Consider the following 22,993-nt stretch of genomic DNA (forward strand, 5'->3'; position numbering starts at 1 on the left):
AGTGATCTTCAGCAGGTTATACTTGTTTTTACCTACTCACAACTATCTTTATATACTCTCCAAATCTATTCCCTTTCCATCCCCAAACTGTGGGATTTGAGTGCCAAGTACTTGTAGATGATTGCATTTAATCCTCCAATAACCTGAGATACCTATCATCTTTACTAATGAAGGAAAGAAAACTCAGCTAATTTAGTGGTCTAGTCATAATTCAAACCTATGTTTGTCCACTCTAAAGCCTGTACATTTTCCACTGTAATAAATGTTTTCTAATTTTCAACACCTGTAATTTTTAATTAGCCAAAACTAAAAATCTAAATTAAATGGTCCTTGTTTGCAGTTTAACTTGAGCATGATTACTTTTAAATTAAGTAGATTTAGGGCAGCCCCAGTGATGCAGCCATTTAGCGCGCGGCCTGCAGCCCAGGGTGTGATCCTGAAGACCTGAGATCGAGTTCCACATCAGGATCCTGGCATGGAGCCTATTCTCCTCTGCCTGTGTCTCTGCCTCTCTCTCTCTCTGAATAGATAAATCAAGAAAGAAAAGAAAAGAAAAGAAAAGAAAAGAAAAGAAAAGAAAAGAAAAGAAAAGAAAAGAAAAGAAAAGAAAAGAAAGAAAGAAAAAGATTGATTTAGTGCAGGTATCCTGGAACTGTTTAAGCCTACTACTTTATTTAAGAAAAAAATTAGGTTACAGCAACTTCTATGTTTTCTGGGGAGAATCCCAAAGAACATTAGGACATTTCACTGAGAAATAATCAGAGGACTAAAATAGAAAATGAATCTTAACCTTATATGTGTTTTAAGATACTTAATATGTATTGAAGTATGGCATACATACAGAAAGGCATATAGATCAAGAATGTTCAGGTCAATGAATTATCACAAAGTAAGCGTATCTGTACAGTTGACCTGTATAGTTGACCTGTGAACACCACCAGTTTGAACTCCATGAGTCCACTTATACTGATTTTTTAAAAAGAGTTAACAGCAAAAACCACAAGGCATTTACTTATAACTGCCAACCCCAGTCTCCATAGAACAAAACAAAGGCAACTGACACAGAGGTTGTGCCCGTTTCCCTGGCAACGCCAGGGAAACCCATGGAGGTAGTCAGCAGTCCCTGGGTGCCCTGGGACAGTGTAGGACTTCAGGTCACCCCCGGCGTGAAGGGAATGTGTACATGAGGGGTTGGGTCAAGCACCAGGGGGCGGGCAGGCAGAAGGCTAAGCTGAAGGAGGATCACATCCAGGGCCCTCAACCTTCCAATCCTCCAAGCACTGGTTCCTCACCAGGCACACTCCCCAGCCTCTGCCCAACAGCACTCAGGGCCCAGAGTCTCTAGGAGGCCAGCTACACTTACACATGGCCACAGCTCCTTATAGCACAGGTCAATGCTATATGGCAAGACAGGATAGCTGTACTGTGCCTCCAGGCCTCTGCCACAGCCAGCAAGCCACCCAGGAGCTGCCCTCCTGAACCAAGGCCACCAAGCTGTAGAACACTACCATCCCAGGACCCGGGCTGCCCCTGGTACTGGTCTGCCTACAGATGGCTTTTTTCAATAACATACATACAATACTATGAATTTATTTTACCTTCCTTCTGATTTTCTTTTCTCTAGGTTTAAGAATACAGTATATAATGCATATAACATACAAAATATATGTTAATCAACTTTACATTATGGGTAAGACTTCTGATCAACAGTAGGCTATTAGTAGTTAAATTGTGAGGAGTCAAAAGCTATAAGCAGATTTTTGACCGCATGGGGGGGTCGGTATCCATAATTGTTTGAGGGTCAACTGTATACCCAAGATATACAGCATTACCCCCAGAAAGTCCCCTCACCAGCCCTTCCAATCATTATTCCTTTATTCTTCCTCAAAGGTCACTACTATCCTAACTTCTAATACCATAGATTAGTTTTTGCCTGCTTAAAAACTCTACTCAGTGGGGGATCCCTGGGTGACTGAGCGGTTTAGCGCCTGCCTTTGGCCCAGGGCGTGATCCTGGGGTCCCGGGATCGAGTCCCACATCGGGCTCCCTGCATGGAACATGCTTTTCTGTGTGTCTCTCATGAATAAATAAATAAAATCTTTAAAAAAACAACAAAAAATAAATAAAAATAAAATAAAAATAACAAAAATAACAAAAACAAAACCACCTCTATTCAGTGGAATCATCAGTATATATTCTTTTGTATTTTGGCTTCTTTCATTTAGCATTGTATTTGTTAGATTTTTTTTCTACATTTATATTTTTAAAGTGCTACAAAACACTCCAGTTAAACTAATCAGTCAGAAAACCACCCTTCATAAAGTCATTTTTGAAGCAGTGATGACATTTGGATTTTGACTATCAGCAGATTTCTGGTATTGAACTAGAAACAAAAACCAGGTGTCAATAACAAAACTTGAGAACCAAGAGTCACCTCTTTACTCCAAAAAACAAAGCAGCATGTCACACTAATAATCCCCACTTCTTTCCTTTTGCTTGCTCCTATCTTTTTTCCAGGGAGCCTGTGCCTTGGACTTCCTTGGTGGCTACCATAGGGCTGACTGATTCTAGAACTGGGCAACAACGAGAAAACAGGAAGATATATTCAGAATAGGTAAGCCACAACATGCTTGGGATGCAAGAGCTGGGTGATACTTCAGTGTATGCTCTGGCCTAAGGAATTTTTGCATTAGAGACATGTTCTAACATGTGTAACAATAATAAAATATTAGTATTAATAAAATGTATTGTCCCCATAATCTACTAACCAAGGCTTACAGGCACTGACATTACTTTATTTTTACAGAATACATCTGAAAGAGTTTACACTATTTCCAGAAAACAATTCAGTGATTTTCAAGCACACATGCTTGAAAAGTAATGCAACAGGGATCCCTGGGTGGCGCAGCGGTTTGGCGCCTGCCTTTGGCCCGGGGCGCGATCCTGGAGACCCGGGATCGAATCCCACGTCAGGCTCCCTGCATGGAGCCTGCTCCTCCCTCTACCTGTGTTTCTGCCTCTCTGTCTCTGTGTGACTATCATGAATAAATAAATAAAATCTTTAAAAAAAAAAAAAAAAGAAAGAAAAGTAATGCAACAAAATAAGAGGTATGGATTCATTTTCCAACTTAGAATTATTTCTAGACTATCCCTGGCAAAAATTTCATTTTGAGTTTTAAAAAATGGACAAACTGCTACATGGCCTCCAAACAAGAAGCTTATATAGCTACAAGGTATTTTATTTATATAAAGTGGTTTGGAACAGGTAAAAATTGTAAAAGAAGATATTTTGCTGATTCCCAAGTAGTTAGCTACTGTTAGAGAATTCACTAATTTGTTGCTACTATGTCAGAATTAAACACAAAACACTTCCTTCAAAATACATAATGATGACCTTTTGGAGATTAAATTCATGCTCAGTTTTGTGCAGTATATTTATGGGTGTTTCAGACAGCAAGGAATAAAGGCTGAGGTAAGTCTAACTGCTCTAGATTGCACAATAAATGGATTATGTACTAATATTATTACATTCTTTGGTAAAAACAGGGAGCTCTGCTTTTTCATCTTAAGGAATTAAGATCAGTTTGCCCACTATTCCAATCCTGAACCTTTTTTTCTCATTTCCCTTTAAGCCTTAATATATGAATTCCCGTATGAAGAGTCTTACTTGATCACTTTATTTTAAACGGATCATATATTCTTTCCATCTCTACTTCTCTGAGGACCCATATTTATTCACTCAAAAAATACTAAGTAGGCATACCTACTGTATGCCAGACAGTGCCCTAGGATGTGAATTTGCAGCCCTTAAACAACGACACTGCTCTCACAGACCACAGTCTCTCTCATCTGGATCATAGTAGTAACCCTTTAACCAATCTGCCTCTACATTATTCTCGTCTTCCTCTATCCTCCTCACAGCTACTGGTCATTCACCTATGTTTTGCTTCCACAACAAACAACTCAACTAAAACCATGGACAATAGACTCAAACATTTCACAAAAGGGGATATCCAAATGGCCAACAGGCATACCATATGCCAATTGAAGTTACAGACTATCATTACAAGGGGTACCTGGGTGGTTCAGTTGGTTAAGCATCTGCCTTTGGCTAGGTCATGATCCTGGGGCTGTGGGATTAAGCCCTGCATTGGACTCTCTGCTCAGTGGTGAAACTGCTTCTCCCTCTCCCTCTTTCCCTGCTCCTGCTCTCTCTTTCTCCCAAATAAATAAATGAAAAAAACTTAAAAGGATTATCATTATACATGAGGGGAATTTAAGTTAAAAAATGACAGATACAACCTCCATATACACCAGAAGAGCTAATTTTTTTTAGACATGTATTTAATTTTTAGAGAGAGTGAGGATGAATGGGAGGGGCAGAAGGAGAAGGAGAATCTCAAGCCGACTCCACACTGAGCACAGAGCCTGACACAGAACCTGATCTCACAATCCTGAGATCACGACCTGAGCTGAAACCAAGAGTCAGATCCCTAACCAACTGCACTACCCAGGTGTCCTGGGCTAAAATTTTTAAAACAATACTAAAGAAGTTAGAAGCTCATACAATGCTGACAGCAGTGTAAGTTGGCCACCGTTTTGGAAAACTGGCAGCATCTCCTTAGGCCAAACAAAAGTCTACCAATGAGGGACACCGGGGTGACTCAACAGTTGAGCATCTGCCTTTGGCTCAGGGCGCGATCCTGTGCTCTTGGGATCGAGTCCGTATCAGGCTCCCCATGGGGAGCCTGCTTCTCCCCCTCTGCCCCTCTCTCTCTCTCTCATGAATAAATAAAATCTTAAAAAAAAAAAAAGTCTACCAATGACCCAAAAAATTCCAATCCTGGGTATTTTTACAAGAGAGAAGACTAATTATGTCCATCAAAAGACATATACAAGAATGTCCATAGTGGCTTTATTCATAAAAAGCTCAAAACAAACTGGAAACAACCCAAATAACCAGCAATAGAATGGATAAATTGTAATAAATTCACACAATGGAATACTATATAGCAATAATAAAAGATTGATATGTTACATATAAGGTGAATGTATTTCACAGATAATTATAATAAACAGAGCCAGATACAAAATAGCACCTACTGAAAGATTTAATTTATAGAGGAAGGAAAAAGAATACATGATGCATGACTTCATTTAAAAAGAGGCAAAGTATCCATGGTGCTAGAAGTCAGAATAACTGTTAGGAAAGGTGGGTGACAGTAGGGAGGGTATTGTCTGGGAAAAAGAAGAAAGAATTCTTAAGTGCTCTTAGAGACCCTGTATATCTTGGTCTAGGTAATGATCTGGTATATTACAAGTGTATATATTTAAAAAGTCATCAAGATAGACCCCTAAAGACACGCTTAATTCCATATATATTATACCTCAATTTAAAAAACAAGTAACATCAACAACAATTTCTTTGATGGTGCCTGAAGAAGATCAAGTAGTTGACATGCCATAAAGATCTTTAGGATGTGGCCCCCACTTACCCCTCCAATCTGACTTTTCATCACTATCTGCCTCATATTTTATTCTTTACCAACAGACATATCAAATTTCCCTGCACACAATATATTCTTTTTCACTCTAGGTCTTGTTTGGTTCAAGTAGTCCCCTAAATCTAGAATGTTAAACCTCTACTCATCCTAAAGTCCCACTTAGTTCAGGAAGTTCTTTCAAGAAATCCTTTTTAGCCCAGCATATATTAGGTATTCCTCTCATGTTTCTGAGAAATATGAAATACCTTCATGTAATGAGAAAGTCCGTATTATTGTATGTTGCATTGCATATATTTGCTCAATAATTGTTCAATGACTGAAAAAAATTACTTCTCTGCCTGACAGTAACAAGTCTCATTTTTCTAAAGATAGTCAACTTGGGACAATTCACATAAAAGATAAAGCTGAATGGCAATGGGATTAAGACAGCAGGATGTATCACCACACAATAAATTTTTTAATTAATGTAGAAGTGTCTCCAAAATTAAATATATCTTTAAAAATATGTATAAGCTAGGAAAACTAAAAGTGAAGTGGTAAATTAAAAATATAAGAACAAATAAGCTAATCAGAAAAGAGTACATATTGTATGATTCCACTTATACAATATTATATTCTAGAGCATGTGGATGGCTCAGTTGGTTAAGTGTCCGACTCTTGATCTCAGTGTCATGAGTCCAAGCCCTATGCTGGGCTCCATGCTGGGTATGGAGCCTACTGAAATGAAATTTAATTGTATTCCAAATAAAAACATGAAAAGATATTCTACATCAAAAGCCATGAGGAAAATGCAAATTAAAACGTGATACCACTACACACCCAACAGAATGGCCAAAATCTGTAACTCCAACAACACCAAATGGTAGCAAAGATATAGACAGGACAGGGATGCCTGGGTGGCTCAGCAGTTAAGTGTCTGTTTTCCACTCAGGGTGTGGTCCTGGAGTCCCAGGATCGAGTCCCACATCAGGCTCCCAGCATGCAGCCTGCTTCTCCCTATGTCTCTGTCTCTCTCTGTGTCTCTCGTGAATAAATAAATAAGATCTTAAAAAAAAAAAAAGATATAGAACAGGACAATGGGACAGCCACTTTAAACAATTTGTTGGTGTCTTACAAACTAAATGTACTCTTACCATACAGTCATTCACCTTGCTATTTACCCAGAGGAGTTTAATATTTTGACTACACAGAAACCTGTAAATGGATGTTTACAGCAGCTTTATTCATAACTACCAAAACTTGGAAGCTATCAACCAGATGTCCTTCAGTAGGTGAACGTAAAAATAAACTGTGGTACATCTAGACAATGGAATATTATTCGGCATTAAAAAGAAATGAGCTATCAAGCTACAAAAAACATGGACGAAACTTAAATGCATTGCTAAAAAAAAGAAGCCATCTGAAAAGGCTACTTACTGTGTGATTCCAACTACAGGACATTCTGGAAAAGGCAAAACTAAGGAGACAATAAAGATCATTGGTTGCTAAGAGTTGGGGTGAGGAGGGATCAGTAAGCAGAACACAGGATTTTTTTGGGTAATGAAAATACTCTGGGGGATCCCCGGATGGCTCAGCAGTTTAGTGTCTGCCTTTGGCCTAGGGCGCGATCCTGGAGTCCCAGGATTGAGTCCCACATCAGGCTTCCAGCATGGAGCCTGCTTCTCCCTCCTCCTGTGTCTCTGCCTCTCTCTCTCTCTCTCTCTCATGAATAAATAAATAAAAATTAAAAAAAAAATACTCTGTATGATACTATAACCATGAATACTTGTCATCATACATTTGCCAAACCCACAGAATGTGCCAACTAAGAATGAACCCTATGTGAACTATGTACTTTATATCTCAATATAGATTCATCAATCTTTTTTTGTGTGTGTGATAAATATACCACTCTGGTGGTGGATGCTGATAATGTGCATGTTTGACAGCAGGAAGTATATGGGAAACTTAAGTACCTTCTTCTCAATTATGCTGTGAATCTAAAACTGCTCTACAAAAAGTCTTAAAAACAAAGAGTTAAAAAAATTAACAATTGAACCTGAAATCTTTCCCAAATATGGAGAATCTATTGACCGGATTTTACTCCCTACTTCTTTCCCCTCCACCCCCCTTACCATTTTGTCATTATGCACCTAAGAGACTGTTGAGTTTTATCTCGACACAGAGTACAAGGAATTAACTAACATATGTTAATCATTAGAAACTAGGTGCTATTACTTCAATATTCAATGATGCTTTCATAAGAACATGATCTACTCTGGCCTTTGTGATATTCTAAATTGCTCCTAAATGCACTTAGAGATTATCTATTCTAAGGATTTTATTTCACAAAACCATCTCTAAAAAAAAAAAAAAGCAACAGAAAGAAAATAAATTGGCCTTCTCTGCCCTTATTAACAGGTTTTCATCAACTGCAGACCTACAGACCTATCATATTAAAATTACATTTCTGAAAAAATTGATTCAGTTAATGAGTCAATCCACAGAACCTATAACTCAATTTTTCTAAATATATGGAGAGCCTTACATTTCAGTCTCTGATAAATTTAAAGAAAAGTAAATTCAAGCAAAGAACGTTCAATAAAAACAGTTCAAAAGCTTCTTTCAATGGGGTAATTAATGTAAAATTTGACATATAAAACATGGGTTTTAAAAGACTAATTATTGGGAAAGCATTTCAAAACAAAGCTTAAAATCCAAGGTGCAGGGATCCCTGGGTGGCGCAGCGGTTTGGCACCTGCCTTTGGCCCAGGGCACGATCCTGGAGACCCGAGATCGACCCCACGTCAGGCTCCCGGGGCATGGAGCCTGCACCCTCTGCCTGTGTCTCTGCCTCTCTCTCTCTCTCTCTCTCTGTGACTATCATAAATTAATTTAAAAAAAATCCAAAGTGCATGTTTTTTGTTTTTTTTTTTTTGTTTTTTTTAAATACAGCACTTAAATATGGAAGACTACCACTCTTTAACAGCATGTCACCACAAAAACAGAATTTTGAGCCAGCAATGACCAGTATACAGGGAAGGTAAAATCAGAACCAAACACAATAAAGCAAAAGAGACTGACATAAGGCTCTCCACTTTTCAAGCTCTGGAAACTTTAACAAGGAAGATAAAAGTTCATGTGATAACCAATTTGGATTTTACAGATTAAAATGTAGTTTGAATAGAATCCAAGTGTAAATCCAACTGCCAAAAGAGAATTCTGGATACCAATAATGTTCAGTTCACCTCTATTCACCCTTACCAGCTAATTCATAATAGTCTTGGAAATTAATTTTTATTATCTAAAATGACTCATACTCAAAAATATTTTTTAATATTTTCCCATCATAACTGAATTATATAGAAAGAAAGCAGCTAAATGGGATAATTTTATTCCGTTAAAATTCTTTTTTTTTATTCCGTTAAAATTCTAATAAAGAATAATATCACTATTAAATTTATAGTTTTTATCTATAAGTATTAATATTGGGCAATTAGATTCTAATCTCACTACTGCCATTTATTCTGAGATCTGTATATCCTTGATGAATATTCGAAAAAGTCAGAGAAAAGAAAAAGTGACTCCAGATTCTAGGAACACAGAAAAGTGGAGTAAAAGAAGATACTTTGATAGGAAACTGAGGAAACCATTAATGGACAATATTTATTTGGAAAGGCTGTTTCTTGCAGGGAATAAATTTTATTATGTGAAGTTCAGGGCTGCCAGCCACAAAGCATTGAAAATGTAGACTTGAGGACAAGCTGAGATCATGTAAAGAGGTAAGTTTTCTGTGAGAGTGAACAGAACCAGAGAACTGGACCTTGGGAGGATAGTTTACATCAGCACTCTTCAATAAAACTTCCAGAGATGTTGAAAATGTTCGTCTTCAGTTTCCAGTATGGTAACCACGAGCCACATGTGGTTATTGAGCCACTGAAACGTAGCTGGTGCAACTGAGGAACTAAATTTTAGGTTTTATTTGATTTTAATTAAAACTTAAGTTTAGGGCAGCCCCGGTGGCGCAGTGGTTTAGCGCCGCCTGCAACCCAGGGCATGATCCTGGAGACCCTGGATCGAGTCCCACATCAGGCTCTCTGCGTGGAGCCTGCTTCTCCCTCTGCCTGTGTCTCTGCCTCTCTCTCTCTCTCTCTCTGTGTCTCTCATGAATAAATAAATAAAATATTAAAAAAAAAACAAAACTTAAGTTTATCCATAAAATAGAATATTTAGTAGTTAAAAAAAAATGAGCTACCAAGCCACAAAAAGACACAGAAAAAACTTAAATGTTACATTGCTAAGTGAAAGAAAACAATCTCATTCATAAAATTATATAGCACAAAGTGTGAATCTTCATATAAACTATGGAATTTAATAACAATTTATCAACATTGGCTCATCAATTATAATAAGTGCACTACACTAATACAAGATGCTCATAGAGGTAACTGAAAGGAAGGTGTATATGGAAACTCTGCACCTTCAAGACAATTTTCTGTAAACCTAAAACTGCTCTAAAAAAATCAAGTCTATTAAAAATTTTACATTTAAGTAGCCATTTGTAGCTAGCAACTAGTACTGAATAGCACAGATCCATATTAATGAAAGACTGATGTGGACAGAAAATGAGAATGGTATCTCATTCCTAACCACTACTTCAAAAGTACATATATAGGGCACCTGGCTGGCTCAGTCAGTAGAACATGTGATTCTTGATCTCAGAGTTGTGAGTTCAAGCCCCATGCTGAATGCAGAGACTACTTAAAAATAAAACCTAAAAAAAAAAAAAAAAAAAAAAAAGTACACATACATTTTGTCCTAAACTACGCAGTTTATATGTAGCTTGAGTAGCAAAACTATTTCAAATATTCTAGATGAGTATCTTTCTAAAACGATTTTTGTTAAACAATTTAAGGAGGAAAATAACATTTATTGAATGAGTACTAGGTATCCGGTACTATACTAAAGATGTATATTATCTCGGGATCCCTGAGTGGCGCAGCGGTTTAGTGCCTGCCTTTGGCCCAGGGCGTGATCCTGGAGACAGGGGATCGAATCCCACGTCCGGCTCCCGGTGCATGGGGCCTGCTTCTCCCTCTGCCTGTGTCTCTGCCTCTCTCTCTCTCTGTGACTATCATAAATAAATAAAAATTAAAAAAAAAAAGATGTATATTATCTCAAACTTCAAAACAAAGTTTTGTTGTTTTTTTTTTGTTTTTTTTTTAAGATTTGATTTATTTTAGAGAGAGTAGAAGCACACATGCAAGCAAGGGGGAGGAGGAGAGAAAGAGAAAATCTCAAGGAGGGTCCACACCCAGCACAGAGCCTGAGGTAAGGAGGGCTCAGTCTCACAACCCTGATATCATGACCTGAGCAGATAATCGAATAAGTTGCTTATCTGAATTGACTGAGCCACCCAAGTGCCCCCAAAACAAATCTTTAAAGGAAGGTATTACCATTTGTTTTTAGAAATGAAGAATCATAAAACTTAAGTGATAAAAGATGGGAACCTAGGTATTTCTGACTCCAAAGCTTATGTCAATATTTTTAGGACTCCCAAAATTCTGAACATAATTAAATTTTCCCACAATGAATTTATCATCAGGAATAGGTTATACAGCACAATACAATAATCAATTAATGACAGAGTCTAATGAGGTGTTGTACCTGTGTTAAATGGCCCCAAGCTAATGTGTTTTTTTTTCCGTCACCCCCCTCTTGCTGTCCCTTTTACCTACAGTGCCTCTACTCCCACAGCTAATTTGCACCTTTTAATCTGCTATGGGATTAAAGAACAGATAATCAAATTTATTAAAATTATGTACAAACCAAGAGAGCTCCTAAATCAGTGCCTTAGTGCAGATGATGAGGTCATTAATCTTGTAACAATTAAGTCTTTTTATATACTTCCTATTCTAAACTGGGACCTGGAAAGATGGAACTACTATTCTATAATAAAGCTAAGAATACAATCATCCTATTTCATTCAGAAATCTTCCACTAAACCGTATTTTTTAGCATAGATCTCTAAACATCACCTCATTTAAAGATGTTATTTTAATGATTAAATGTATTTTTTTTAAGATTTTATCTGACAGAGAATGCATGAATGGGTGTGAGAGCACAGGGTGGGCATAGGGCCGCAGGGACAGGGGGAGGGAGAAAAATTCTGAAACAGACATCACACTGGGCATGGAGCCCCACTCTGTCTCAATCTCAGGACTGCAAGATGGTGACCTGAGCCAAAACCAAGAGTCCGGTGGCTTAGCGGTTTAGTGCCGCCTTCAGTCCAGGGCGTGATACTGGAGACCAGGAATCAAGTCCCATGTAGGGCTCCCTGCATGGAGCCTGCCCCTCCCCAATAAATAAATAAAATCTTTAAAAACAAAACAAAACAGGGGCATCCCGGGTGGCTCAGCAGTTTAGCACCGCCTTTAGCCCAGGGCCTGATCCTGGAGACCCGGGATGGAGTCCCACATCGGGCTCCCTACATGGAGCCTGCTTCTCCCTCTGCCTGTCTCTCTCTATCTCATGAATAAATAAATAAATAAAATCTTTAAAAAAACAAAACAAAACAAGAGTCCAATGATTAACCAACTAAAGCATTCCAATGATTAAATTTATTAATTTAGTATACTTAGCTTTCCAATGTTGCTATAAAAATTAATGAGGCATATATAAAAACAAAGAAATATTTACAAAGAATTAATACTGTTCTGAAAAAATCACTATAAAGGAAACCACTGATTTTTAAATATTCGTTTTTGCTTTTTTTTTCTTCTTAAGATTTTATTCATTTATTCATGAAAGGCACAGAGAGAGAGAGAGAGAGAGAGAGAGAGAGAGAGGCAAAGACACAGGCAGAGGGAGAAGCAGGCCCCACGCATGGAGCCCGACACGGGACTTGATCTTGGGTCTCCAGGATAAGACTCTGGGCTGAAGGTGGGCGCTAAACCACTGAGCCACCCAGGCGTCCCGATTTTTAAATATTCTTAAGTAATTCTTTCTCATCACTTTTTAAGTTGTTCTTTTAACTAAATAAATTTACCGTTAAAAAGGGGATATCAATAAGGTGACTTTTCATATGCCCTTCTGGTTCCAAGATTAGGGCCAGAGGGGTATCAAGGTCACCAAAAATAATATGGATCAGGTCTGATGGAGAACTCTGACATTTGGAAACAACTAAGAAAATATGAATACTTAAAATCATGTTTAAAGGAGGGGGAAGGAGATTAATATCAAAATTTAAAATATTCTTCTCCACCTTGATCTTCTGCAACTATTACAAATCTTTACTAATAACACGAAACCTATTTTGCACTTCTCACCATAAATTTTAAGATCTCAATTTAATTCCCGGGGTGGGGGGGGGGGGGGGGAAGCTGGTTACCATTTTGAATTTAAGATAAAGATACAAGAGTATTTCTGAAGCCCAAAATCTAAACTTCAAATTTAGCAATTCTAAATTTACAAAGTCTGGGGCACCTGCTGGGTCAGTCAGAAGAGCATGCGACTCTTGATTCTGGGTGTAGAGATTACTAAAAAGAAAAAAAAATTTTTTAAAGGGGTGTGCCGGGCTTACATGGATGGGTAGAGTGTGCAACTCTTGATCTTGGGGTTGTGAGTAGAGATTACTTACTTACTTAAGTCCAAGTATATTATTCCAGAAAGAAAAAAAGCCTAATAGTCTGTACATTATTCCAGAAAGAAAAAAAGCCTAATAGTCTTCTCTCTCAATTCATGAACTAAACCAATCAAAAAAGCCAGAAATCAACTGCTTCAGTAATAGTGTCCATGTTTTGGTGGGAGTCACCTGGAGAGCCAAAACCTAGGGTTTTTTTGTTTTGTTTTAAAGACTTATTTATTTATTCATGAGCAACACAGAGAGAGAGAGAGAGGCAGAGACATATGCAGAGGAAGAAGCAGGCTCCTCGAAGGGAACCTGATGTGGGACTCGATCCCAGATTCTGGGATCACGCCCTGAGCCAAAAGTAGACACTCTCAACTGCTGAGCCTCCTAGGCGTCCCTAAAACCTAGGTTTTTAAGACTTATTCAACATGGGATTAAAAACAGAGTCAGGCAAATTATAATTCTACATATCCTAAAAGATTATCAGAATAAAATAATTATAAAGTTAGATACATAAAGATCAAAGAGTTTCAACCTAAAAATCTTCTTCCAATATAATGTCAGATAAAGACCTTGTCTGTTAACATTTCAAGTTTCTTCTACACATTAAGAAAAAAAAAAAGGAGGGGTAAGAGAAAAATCAAAAGGCAAATAAATTATAGAGAACAAACTAACAAATATTAGTGCTCATATTTGCATAGAACATTATAATTTAGTTAATTCTCATAACCCAATACGGAAATACAAATGAGTCTGAGAGTTTGAGTAGAACTCCTTTGGAATGATCAAAATTAAAACTGCAAATTGCTGTGACTTTCAACTTTTCTTCCATAAAGAGTCCCTGGCAGCCTGCCTACTGTACTCAAGAGAAGCATGCAAAGAATGAGGTGGTTTTTGATTCCTAACAATCATATCCCAAAGTTTTTTCTGCAATTTCAATTATACATAGTACTGCTCCTTAATCTTGATTCAATAGAATTTTATGTTAAATCCACAGAGACAAAGTAGAATGCTGGTTGCTAAGGACCAAGGGGAGGGAGAAATGGGGAGTAACTGTCTAATGGGTACAGAGTTTCCTTTGGGGGTGATAAAAGGGTTTTGGAGTTAAACAGTGGTAGTTGCACAATATTGTGAATATACTGCTACTAAACTGCTTACTTTAAAATAACTAGTTTTATGTTCAATGAACTGAACCTTAATTTAAAAATTATGTTAAGATATATATATAATATATATGTACATATATGTATATAATGATCCCCTTAGAACTCTTCTTCAAAAACATTGCTACCATGTTCAAATGCTATTTAGATCTTGGAGATTTTTAGATGCATTACAAGTTAAATTATTACCATATATGCATAGTAATAATCAGAGAGTTAAGTACTGACATCAATGCTAAAATGCTTTAACATCAAAATATTGCTAACATATGACATACATTTGCTAATAATCTCAAAGAAAAATATAAATGAGGGCAGCTCCAGTGGCTCAGAGGTTTAGCGCCACCTTCAGCCCAGGGCGTGATCCTGGAGACCCAGGATTGAGTTCCATGTCGGGCTCCCTGCATGGAGCCTGCTTCTCCCTCTGCCTGTGTCTCTCTCTGCCTCTTCCTCTCGTCTTCTCTCTCACTCTCTCTCTCTCTCTCTCTCTCTGTGTCTCCCATGAATAAATAAATAAAATCTTAAAAAAAAAAATAAAAATATAAATGAACCTTAAAATATTTATTCCTCCTTGGCAGGTCACAATTTCAGTCAGCTAACCCGTGCTTAAAAGGTCAACGCAAATTTTTTTATTAGAATTCTTTTCCCAAACCTCAACCAATTAAGAAAATACTGTGAACTAATAAGAAGTGTCTAATATTACATAAAGAGTAAACAAGAATATTATGTAAGAAGTGAACAGGCACAAATCTGACCAATAATGGATATAAATAATTGTGCTGAAGTTAACAGTCTTGGAGATATAGGGTGACATTATTTAGGATTAGTAAACCAGTCACTTGAAAATATATAGAATCTACTTAAACTCTGAAATAAAAAAAAATCTTCTGTATAATGCCAGACAAAATTAATCTTATGCCATAACAATCTCCAAGGCTAGTCCTGGTCCAAATCCTAGTCCTAGACTCCAGGACTAAACAAGAGAAGGAGATCTTCAAGAGCATCCTACAGAATCAGCTAATTGTGAAATCTACTGTGACTGTTATGACACAGACTGATGTGGGAATTTAAATCCATTTGAATCTAATGCCAAAGAATACCTGAACTCCTGAGTGCTGACAGGGCCAAAGCTAAACCAGGTCAGTATACCCTGCCAAAGAACATCTTGCTCCGAGGTATCCACCAAACAAGGATCATTTATCAGTGTATTCTTCACTTTGTTGAGTACCAACCATTCTCAAGATATATCCAAAAGTAGACTGATTAGACGCCCCCCTAAAATTCCATTTTGAATCCCTAAGATCTAGACATAAAAAATGCTGCAGAATTCTAAATGATCTGTGGCTTTAAAAAATTATAAATGAAGAATTTCAAATGTTAGCTGACCCAGCTTGAATATCCCTGATTGTTACTAAAATCATTTTTAAATTACCATGAAATAGTTCAAAGGCACAATTTAGTAACTGTTTACATAGCAAATTAAAGCCATGAAACCATTATAGTAATGCCATAAATCTCTCCTATGTAAATAGATGAGTTACTAGATCAACAGCATTTAAATTTGCTAAAAACAAAAATATGCGTTTCATTTGTAATTCACATGAATAAATACTTTCTCAAACTTATAAGTGATTATTTGGCAGGGTATAAATAATGTTAATAGAAAGGTATTAGGGCTAAAAGCAAGTACAGTATTACAAAGCATAGTTCCTGGTCAAAAAAAGGAAATCTGTCAACATAGGAGAGGCTTCAAAACTAAACATTGAGACACATGGTGGCAGTAGTAAAGCATCTAATTTATGCCACAAGACCTGGGTTTGAGGAAGCTCTGTAACCTATTAATTATGTGGCCTTTTTGCTAGTTACATAGCTTCTCTTAGCCTCATATTCTTCATATATAAAATGAGAATAATAACACCAATATTACAGCAAAAATAGGAGAATTTAAATGGGAATATTTTTACTCATTCAACAGATATGCTTTAAAAAACTCATTTTTATGTACAAAAAATCCTTTCAAATTTCTTCAAATTAATCAAATATATAGTAACTTTTAATATTACCAAGAAAATTCAAATCTAATTTCTTCTCAAATCTAATTCTTAAGCTATTCTTAAGGTTCCAAACCTTAGAGAAATTCTTAAATAGTACTTGAAAAACTGAAATTATCGGATTAAACATTGAAAAAATATGACAATGCGGGGATCATATCTTAAAATAGTTTTGACAACTATTAAAACTAGAACTCTCTAAAAAATTTTTCAAAATTAAACATAAATAGGGACCCAGACCTTACCCATAAATTGTTGAGCCAACATCCAAACACAAAACCTCAACATTTAAAAATCTTTTGTTTTCAGGAAAATGATATTAAGAGGCAAATTGGTCCTTCACACAAGTTTTTTTTTTTTTTTAATAACCAAGCACACTAACCACTTACAATTTAAGAATTTGTACGGTCTAATAGGTTTAGGGTCATAGATAAATATAAGGTCATTACAAGATAGACTCTACTTGCATTTTGTGCTGACCCAACAAAATCCAGCATAAAAAAGGAATTATGGATTCCAGTACTTAAAAAAAAAAAAAAAAAGTATTCTTTCTGAGACTTATTAGCTGGAACCATGTGAAAGTTGTTCTTTCCCCATCACTTTAAAGTCTAAAAACATCCACATTATTTACACTAGGCATAAAATGAGTTATGCATATTTTTCCACTATAATTCTAAACAACAAGATAGTGCAACCTCCATGTTTATTTGGCTGTTAGTATATTTACAGTCAATTCTCTTGAAAGAATTAAGGACTAGTGCCACTCATTAAATTTCACATACACTAAAAATGCTTCGAATTATAACACAGACAATTCTAAGTAGAAATTTACCCTAAAACTGGATGGAAGACATTAACTGGCATCTTTTCTGCACAGGTCAATTTTCCTTTCAAGAACACGAATGGAGGGACCAAGTAACTGAATGTTAAACAGTAGAAAGCAATCTTCCCGGTTGCATCCAAACAAGTTTAATATAAATATCTGCAAACCTACATATAAACTGGAATGGAAGTAACTGGAATCATTCCCCCCGCCCCCGCCCCAACAGTGGAGATGGGACGAGGTAGATGCCACAAAAAACAACAACAACAACAACAACAACAACAAACAAACAAACAAAAAAACACCTAAATTTAGGTGTTGTCGCAATTAACTGTTGAAGTTACAGGCATCACTGCCGGGTGTAATTGTTATTTGCCTCTCCAAAAGCCTAAACATTCAAAAGAGAACAGTTGTTTCCAGTTTTTGAAAGTTACAAAGAAGTTTTGAAATCCTACTAACATCTGCTTTAGAAACCAAATATCAAACCCAAAGCAACGGTTAGTCTTAGAATAAAAGACTGAAAGGCAAAATCAAAACAGGAGACAGAGCACAAGAAGTTCTAGCCTGGAGATGAGGAACCACTTCTCTCCTGAAGAAATGCTTCGTTAGGTCCATTCTGGGCTCATGTTGTTAGTTATTTCTTATGAGGCACATTAACAGTGCAAATACGGTTCGTTTGAAGCAAAGTCCTATTCAGACACTACGATTTGTCTTCGCCTCGCCAGTTAGTGGCTTTGTTTCCAGTTTCGTGGACTATTCTGGGATGTCAAGAGTTATATTATTACTGGTCCAAAAGAGCCCTTGTTTCCCTCTCCCCCGGGACGTGGGCATAACTTAGGTTTAGAGAGAACCGGAGCGAAGGGACGTTTTAAGAACATCCCTCAGCCCTCCACCCCTCCCCACCCCTCCCTTATCGATAATCACGTTTTACCTTGTAAGGCTTTTTTTTTTTTTTTTTTTGGCTGTTGCACTCAAAATGTTTCTTAAGACACCCGCATACACAGTTTCCCCATCGCCATCAGCAAGAGAGAAGACCACCTGGCTCCATCTCCAGAAGCTTCAGGGAGCTCGAGACCCCGTGAAACCCGCTTGGCCGAGGAAGGAGAGCGCTTAAGGGGTTAGGGAAGGGGGCAGCCGCGAGGTGCAGGGACGCGGAGGCGGTGCCCGTCTACAGCCGCCTTCACCTCCCCACCCCCACGGGCCGGGGGTCCAAAAAGCATTTCCTGCGCACACCCTGCACCCCGCCCGAGGCCCTAGGAGAAAGCGCCGGGCCGGGCACCTGGGGCCCCCTCCCCTCGCCCAGGGCGGCGTCCGCAGCTCCCCACGGCCTACCCGCTCCTGCAGGCCCTCCCGGCCGCGCTCCAAGGCCTCGGGCCTCGGGACGCCGGCCGCGGACAAGCCCCTCCGCCGCCGGCCGGGCTGAGGCCCCGGGGGGGCGGGGGAAGCGCGGGGGGCCGGGCGCTGCCGCCGAGGGGCGGAGGGCGGGCGAGGACGGCCCCTTCCCCGCCGCGGCCGCCTATTGTTCCCGACGGAGGCCGGGCCGCGACTGCCGCACTCCCCGGGCCCGGGCCGCCGCCGCCGCCGCCGCCGCCGCCGCCGCCTGCTGCTCGCTCACCGCGCTGGTCCGAGCAGCAGCTCCTCTCAGCTCCGAGTCCCCGCGGCCGTCGCCACCGCCGCGGCAGCCGCCGCCGCCGCCGCCGCCACCGTCGACTCTGACTCTGTCCCAGGCCGCCGGGCCACGGCCGCCGCCGCCACCGCCAGCGTCGCCTCCGGCCTCCCACCTGCTGCTGCTGAGGCTGCTCCTGCAGCAGGGGCCATCTTGTTGGTCGGCCTCCTCTTCCTCCACCTCCTCCTCCTCCTCCTCCTCCTCCTCCTCCGCCCCGTCGCTCGTTGTCCTCGTCCCCTTCCTCTTCCTCGGGCTCCGGCCCGCCCCGGAGACTGGGGCGGGGACGAGGGCGAGGCTCCTCCCCGGGGGGCGGGGCGCGCGGGGGGGCGGGGCGGGGCGGGGCGGGGCGCGCGGGGAAAGCTCTGAGTCACCGGCCGCCAACGCCCGGGAGGGAGGCCCGCGACGCCGTCCGCCAGCCCCCGGGGCGCACCCACGCCCGGAGCCGCCGAACTGGTCCCGCAGCCCGCCAGCCCTCCCCCAGCAGCGCCGCGGCGCCGGGCGGCGAGCGGGGATTGGGAAATGTCTGACGTCCCCTCGGAACCCCGCGCTCCCTCCGCCCCTGGGCTTCCTCCGCGGCCGCCCCTCGGCTCCGGCGCCGCGCCCCGCGCCCCGCTCCCCCCGCCCCGGAGGATTTGTTGTTCTCGTGCGTGTCACCCACGTTCTCGATCACACCAGCTTTGCCCTGCGTCTCACCGAGTCCCCAGAGAGGTCGGGCTTCCCGTCGCGGCGACACCGCCTGGAGGCCCGAGGGGACGGGGATACCTGTCGGGGTGGGGGTGGGGGTGGGGCGGGGGGCGGGGCGGGGCGGTCCGGCCCGTGGACGAGTTCCTAGCTCTAAAAGCGAACCTTGCGACGATTGAAAGTTTCTTGTCCCTCGTGGAAAAGAAGCCATTTTGATTTGGGGGTAGCGGGAAGACCCCGTGCGGACCAGCGCGCTTCGCCAAGCCCGTGCTTGTAAGGGAGAGCCGCGGAGGGACACCCCCCGCCGTTCAGGCCTGATTTCCAGATGGAGCGTCCGGAATCGGGACGGCCTCGCACGGACACGCCGCCCCGCGAGCACCCCTCTGCCGTGATTCCCCTTTTGTGGCTTCAGGTCTTGGCCAAGAGAGCGGGGATCTCTGGCTTATCCTGCCCTTTCTTCGCTGCGGACATCAGCACTCCCAAGGCCAGGGCTATGTTTAGAGAAGCTGCCGCCTCTGGCTCGATAAATTCCGTCGTTAGAACGGGGCTTTGTAATAGGTGTAAGACACACCACACACCTTTCCCAAACCCTGCGCGGCGGTCTTCTCAGTTGCTGAGCCCCTCCTGCTACTGCGATTCCAGCTTCTTTCCAGAAGACCTCCTGACGTGCTTCTATCGACTGGGATCCACTTCCCTTTGAAGTGGGCTCAATCTGTAAACTCGCCTTCAGCCCGCCCGGGGGTAACCCCAATCCTACAAAGAACTAACTTCCAGCTCTCACAGAGGGATTAGGTCAGTGTGTGCTAATCTAAAGGCCGTCTACCTCTCGGATGGCCTTTCCCTCTTCAAGGAGCCAGGCCTCATTCCCCTGCTAGGAAAAACAGATTAATCTGTCCCTCCTGCTTTTCCTCCTCCTCGCTTCTCCCTCCTAGGGAACCTTCCACAACAGAAGGTTTTAGCGGCTGTTGCTAGGCAAACAAGCCAACTTCCCTGTTGAGGTGAAGCAAATAACCCAACTTTCCTTACAAGCTACCTAGATAACACAGTTGCTTTAAACTACGAATAGTTTGTACCTCCGTCGGTAAATCCCTTGCAAATAAAATACGATGCTGAAGTTAAGTTTATTTTTATTTCATCAATTTTTCGGTTAAACCTAGGTTTAAAGCCAAGGGGCTTCCCAGAATTCATTGTACTGATATAATTAAACAGAAACATTTGGCAGAGAAAGGAGAAAAGCAGCTTTGAAAATTACTTGAGTGTTTACAATAAAAGCTAATGTATGAGAAACATTTATATGCTTTGAACTCCCCGCTTAGGGCAGATGTGTAGATTACGAGAATAATTTGTTCCTTGAGACTGCGTCTATTTAGAAGAAAGATAATATGGTTATTTAGCAAGAAAAAAAATAGAGATTCTGGATGGTATTCCCAAATTAATAACGCAGTAAGAATTTTAGCTACTGAACTAAGCTTGTTTCTCCCCCTGATTGTGCTGTTTAAAATTTTTGCTACTGCTGTGTACTAACATTTTTCAGGGTTTTGAGAGGTACTATAAATAAGATTTAATAAGACATGTTGAAATTGATACATATATTTAACGTTTCAACCACTTAAAATTGTATGTTTTAATCCAGCGATTTGTATTAATCCAGTGAAAGAGTGTTTGAGAACTTCCTAGAGCTAAGATCACACTCTTAAGAATGTATTACTAAAGACAAACAGCTTATATGTTTTGCAGTTGTTTGTGCTTAGAAATCACTACTATGCAGTTTTAACATAACTTAAACAATTTAGTTTTATTTTGCATTTTATTATTTAATTCTCATATAGAATGCCTAGAAATTTAGACTCTGCCCTGGCCTCCATCATGGGTATACTATGAAAATTAAATGAGTCATTTCATGTAAAGGACTTAAAACAGTTCATGACACATAAGTACTCAAATAATTTTTAAATATCCGTTTTAAGTATATGTCATTGTAGTATTCAGTTTTTTCATCAGATGAGGATGAAACTCATCAAATACATTTTTGCTCTTAGCATGAACTCTAATGCTAGATTTTAGATTACACAAAACCAGTTAAAATAATGCCTTATGAATTTTTTCAATGTATTTCCTGATATGCCTGTACTCGATTGTTCTTCCTTTGATTTTGTCTTGTGTGTGTGTGTGTATGAGACGAAACTTTGTTTTTCAAGTTATACAGAGTGATTAAGCTAGCACATCCTTAAATAATACTCTGGAATGTGTGATTGTCAATCTAAGACATTGTTTATTTTAAAAATAGAAATGATTTTTAGATACAACCAACTTTTATGAAACAGAGACTGAGAAAGGTTGGATAGATCACAAATCTACCCAACTCCTTTATAGATAAATATCGTATTATTGAAGAAAGTGTAGAGAACTGGAATAGGAGGAGAAAATGTAAATAAGTCATGTGTCTCTGCTTTAAAGAAATTCAACAAGCTAGTAAGAACAATACAATAAGATATGCGTTTAAACAACTAGAGTATAAAATAAACTGGATCATTATTGCATAGAAAGTTTAAGGTTCTATGAAAGTTAAAGGGAGGAATTAATAGGAATCATTCTAATGTCACAGAGACTACATTTTGACAAGTTAAAATAACTATGTATGATATTAGATATGTACCCAGAGTCATGGAAGTATAATCAGCTCAGGGCAGGATGGGGATGAGGAAGGATTAAGGAACAGGCGACAGAAGGGTGTGTGAATAGAGTTTAGATTAACAGAAAAACCTGGTTAAAGTACAGCTAGAACCTGAGACCTCTCCAATGTAAATCATTTATGGAGGGAGAGGGAATGACATCCTCAAACACAAATGCGAGCACAAAACAGCACTAGAACTGAGTCACCTGGATTTTCTAGACTGCGTTAGGTAAAGTAAGGGTAGGAGTCCAAATAAATCCTTTTTATCCTCCCCACCCAACCCTCCCTCATACATAGATTCTCCATAACCTACTCCCTCCCATAGTCGACACACCTCTTACCACTGTTCATTAAATAAATAAATGGAGAGAAAATAAATGGAAAAGAGGAAGATATTCTAAGTAGTTACACTAAGGAAATATAAGGAAACCAGTAGTTTCTGACCTACCCTTCACCTTTAGAGTTCAGTCCGAAACCAGGCCCAAGTCAGTATTTACAAACTAGGTGTAAGAGGTTGCCTTAGATTTAGGGTAACAATCCAACATAATCATGACAGATGTAGCACAAGCTAGTTCTGGGGTTTCTGGAGGTAGGTCTCTGTAGGCTTGATCCCAAAAGAGTTCAATAAACATGTTTCTGAGTCCCTCCTGAAACTATTTCTGAACTTGTTAGTTCAACTGTAGATAGACCCAAACAGTTAAAACCAGAAACAGACCAGACAGCTTAACTCATGCTCTAAAATCTGTTGTATTTATTTCTTATCGTCCTTCCCTGAGGCATTGATGAAAGCATTTTTTAATGACACCAGACCAGAAAAGCCGT

The 22,993-nt window shown here is 40.0% G+C and overlaps 1 protein-coding gene across 6 annotated transcripts in view; it reads right to left on the reverse strand.

Annotated features, from left to right (window-relative positions):
- Positions 1-19,000, reverse strand: part of RC3H1 (ring finger and CCCH-type domains 1) — a 79,722-nt gene extending 60,722 nt beyond the window's left edge. For 2 of the 6 annotated variants that reach the window (XM_077901741.1, XM_077901743.1), the window contains exon 1: positions 18,766-19,000. The gene's annotated coding sequence lies outside the window, so the exon portion shown is untranslated. Of the gene's footprint in view, positions 1-18,482; positions 18,573-18,765 lie in introns of those variants that run through there. The other 4 variants (XM_077901738.1, XM_077901742.1, XM_077901740.1 and 1 more) reach the window with 4 other exon arrangements.
- Between the last annotated feature and the right edge of the window lie 3,993 nt (positions 19,001-22,993).

Source organism: Canis aureus, chromosome 6 (genome assembly GCF_053574225.1).
Source record: "Canis aureus isolate CA01 chromosome 6, VMU_Caureus_v.1.0, whole genome shotgun sequence".
Lineage (NCBI taxonomy): Eukaryota > Metazoa > Chordata > Mammalia > Carnivora > Canidae > Canis > Canis aureus.